Consider the following 4,207-nt stretch of genomic DNA (forward strand, 5'->3'; position numbering starts at 1 on the left):
TGCCACATGATGGCACATATCACATTGGTAGATGTGCAGGTGAATGAGCCCCTGATGGCATGGCTGATGTGATTAGGTCCTATGATGGTGTCCCCTGAACAGATATGGGGAGAAAGTTGGCAATGGGCTTTGTTGCAAGGATAGGTTCCTGGGTTAGTGTTTTTGTTCTGTGGTTGCTGGAAAGTATTTGCTTCAGGTTGGGGGGCTGTCAGTAAGCAAGGACTGACCTGTCTCCCAAGATCTGTGAGAGTGAGGGATTGTCCTTCAGGATGGGTTGTAGATCCTTGATGATGCACTGGAGAGGTTTTAGTTGGGGGCTGAAGGTGATGGCTAGTGGGGTTCTGTTACTTTCTTTGTTGGGCCTGTCCTGTAGTAGGTGACTTCTGGGTACTCTTCTGGCTCTGTCAATCTGCTTCTTCACTTCAGCAGGTGGGTACTGTAGTTGTAAGAATGCTTGATAGAGATCTTGTAGGTGTTTGTCTCTGTCTGAAGGGTTGGAGCAAATGCGGTTGTATCTTAGAGCTTGGCTGTAGACAATGGATTGTGTGATGTGGTCTGGGTGAAAGCTGGAGACATGTAGGTAAGTATAGCGTTCAGTATGTTTCCGGTATAGGGTAGTGTTTATGTGACCATCGATTAGCACAGTAGTGTCCAGGAAGTGGATCTCTTGTGTGGATTGGTCCAGGCAGAGGTTGTAGGTGGGATGGAAATTGTTGAAATCATGGTGGAATTCCTCAAGGGTTTTCTTTTCCATGGGACCAGATGATGAAGATGTCATCAGTGTAGCACAAGTAGAGTAGGGGCATTAGGGGACGAGAGCTGAGGAAGCGTTGTTCTAAGTCAGCCATAAAAATGTTGGCATACTGTGGGGCCATGTGAGTACCCATAGCAGTGCCGCTGACTTGAAGGTACACATTGTCCCCAAATGTGAAATAGTTATGGGTGAGGACAAAGTCACAAAGTTCAGCTGTGACATTATCGGGGATACTGTTCCTGACGGCTTGTAGTCCATCTTTGTGTGGAATGATGATGGAGCGTCTACATAGCCAGACAATCCTGCTGTCAGGGTGCCAATGCCTGAGATGATGGGGCATCCAGGATTTCCAGGTTTATGGATCTTGGGTAGCAGATAGAATAACCCTGGTTGGGGTTCTAGGCTGTCTTATTGCCAAGAGACGGAGAAACTCGGCCAGCCGCAGGGGGTGCATAACACCACCCTAGTGTGGGGGTGACAATGCCTCTGGGATCCTGACACCCCTACTGGTTCCACTGCTGGTTGTTTTCCTTTTCCGGTGGGACTTTGGGCAAGTTGCTCCCCCCTCTAGGGCTCCGTCCCCAGCAGGCAAATGGGGATTTCGTACCTTCCCGCTATTGGAAAGTGCTGGGAGAATCCCCCAGCCAAAGCTGCTCTGACAGCGCTAAGCAGCATCTGACCATTCAAGGTCGGAGCGCACTGCCCAGGAGGAGGAGTGTTTGGCTCTGGGGTTTCACTTCAGCCCAGTCTAGAGAGAGGGGCCCAGCCATGGGGTTTGGCTCAAGAAGACCAAGTCTCCAATTTGTTAAGGGCGTTTTGAATTCCAATCCTGAGCTCCAAAGTGCTTGGTGTCAGTTGCACATTTTAGAAGCAGGCTCTCCACTCCATTTTCCAAATCATTCATGAAACTATTGAATAGTACCCGACCCCGGACTGATCCCTGCTGGACCCACGAGGTGCCCCCTCTCCGTTGGGCAGCCAAACCTGGAGAAGGGCCCTTGGAGTCTGGGCTTTCAACCAGCTCTGCACCCACGTGACACTGATTGAATCTAGACCGCATTTCCCTCGTTTGCTTGTGAAAATGTCCTGCAGGACTGTGTCAAAAGCCTTAGTATTCCCAAGTTAGATCCCATCTACTGTTTACCCACCTCCACTAGGCCCTGAACCCTGCCAAAGAAGGAAAGGGGCTGGGTTTGGGATGATTTGTTCTTGACAAATCCATGCTCACTTGTCCTAAGAACCAAATTCTCCTGTAGGTGCTGCTGACAAACTGTTTAAGAATGTATTGCAGTATCTCTCCAGCTATGGAAGTGAGGCTAGCTAGTCTGTAAGTCCCAGGGGTCTCTTTGTTCCCCTTTGAAAGATGGGTCCTGTCTTGTTCATGGATGGGAAGATGTTCTTTTTCAGGGATCTCAGATGAGAACTGGGGCACAACACCTGGTTTGTTAAGGCCACAAAAATGGAGGCAGGAACCTCTTCTCTCCTGCTGGCAAAGAACCCCAGGTACCTAAAAGACAGAGACTCACACCCCTGAATGGGCTCTAGAAAAGGCAATGGTTAAAAAGTTTGGCCCCGACCATTTCTTGTTTCCGCAGACTAGACATTTTAGCAAACTTTAGAATTCCTTGGTGCTAAACACCGTGAAACTCCCCTTTCTCCTTCACAGAGGGCTTTATTGCCCCTTATCTCACTCAGGCTCAGGACTGCCCAGAGCTCGAGAACTGTCCCTGTTCCCATTGGGCAGATGGGGAGAAGCCTGAGGTATAGAGAAGGGAAGTGACCTGTCACCAGATGGATCAGACTGAACAGGTTTCACATCTCGAGGAGGCTCTTACCTTCTAAACAGGGACGGCTGTTTTCTAGTAAAATCACTCAAAGGGAAGGAGAAAACTCGAAAGAGGTTCCTCCTGGCGCTCACGTCCGTGAACCCGAATACTCTCTCAGTCCTCAAAGAGAGACCTGGAGAAGGAGACTTGCTGGAGCAAAGCCACAGGGGTCTCTGAGGTTTCCCTGGCCCCTCGCCCCTGTCCTGCCTGGCTGATGTCAGCATCTCTCTGTGAGGTCACCACCTCCCCACCACCTTGGACCAATAGTCTGAGGGCCTGCAAAAGGCCTTTGTGATGTCACTGCCACACCCCTCCCTTGCTGTGCCAATGTCCTGCCCCTGGCCAGGCACTTTGCAGGTTTGAGCTACTCCCTGTGGATCACCCCACTCAAGAAGCGTTCGTTCTAGGCAGCAAGCCGGCTAGACAGGGAAACATCAGATGCTGCTCCCAGTGCTACACTCGGTTTTTCAGAAATGAGTCGACTTTATGGCCAGAAGAGACCATTAGAGCATCTAATCTGACCCCCTGCATATCACAGGCCTCCTGTAGGACACAAGAGCTATTTTGGGGGCAAACACATTCCAGAAAGGCATCTAGTCTTCATGAAATGACATCAAGAGATGGAGAATCCATCACTTTCCTTGGTAGCTTGTTCCTGTGGTGAATCATCCTGACTGTTGAATATTTGTGCCTTAGTTGTAATATGAATTTGTCTCTTTTCACCTTCCAGCCATTGGGTCTTGTTATTCCTTTCTCTGCTATTTTAAAGAGTCCTTTAATACCCAATATTTTCTCTCCATTAAGGCACTTCAACACTTCAATGAAGTCACCTTTCAATCTTCTTTGGATAAGCTAAACAGGTTGAGCTCTTTCAATAGCTCACTAGAAGGCATTTTTCTCCAGCCCTCAGAACATTTGGTGGCTCTTTGCTGCCCCAGCTCCAATTTCACAACATCTTTTTCACATGAGGACACCAAAACTGGAGGCAGTATTCCAGTATCAGTCTCACTGATGCCGTGTCACCTCCTGTGACGTTATTGACATAATCTGTAACCGTATAGATCACCGTTGCGACCACTGTTCTATTTGTAGCCAATATTGTAGAAAGGTTGTTGCGTAAGGTATCTATGGAGAGGTTCTGATTGGCTGATTATAATTATGCTATTTCTAGATGTGTGTCATTTTTATAGTTGACGTTATGGATTCCTGCCCATTTCCCCACTGGCTGGAGCATAGCTAGAATGTGTCTGTGGCTAATGATGTTGCTGTAGATTGTTCGTTTCCTGCCTTGGCAATTCAGACAGTCCCTTTTCCCAACATATCTCCAGCACATCATTAGTTCCAATAACAGGGGCAGCTTTTCTCTGGGGCACTGAGATTTTTTGGGGAGATGCTGGCTCCTTTCTTTCCTCACCCTGGAGTAAACTCAGCTTTTTATTCCGTGGTTCATGTTTTATGGCATAACAACATCAGCATGAAGAAAGAGGAGAGGGAATATCTCACTGCCAGGGCTGAAGGTGGCCACGTCTCCTCTGTTTGACTGTTACCATTGCAGGAGAGAAGGTGTCAGTGGAATCGAATGCCCTGGCTCAGACAAGAGACACAGGGAGGTTTTGCTGTTCATGGA

This window comes from Mauremys mutica, unplaced genomic scaffold (genome assembly GCF_020497125.1).
Source record: "Mauremys mutica isolate MM-2020 ecotype Southern unplaced genomic scaffold, ASM2049712v1 Super-Scaffold_100036, whole genome shotgun sequence".
NCBI classification, from domain to species: Eukaryota; Metazoa; Chordata; order Testudines; family Geoemydidae; genus Mauremys; species Mauremys mutica.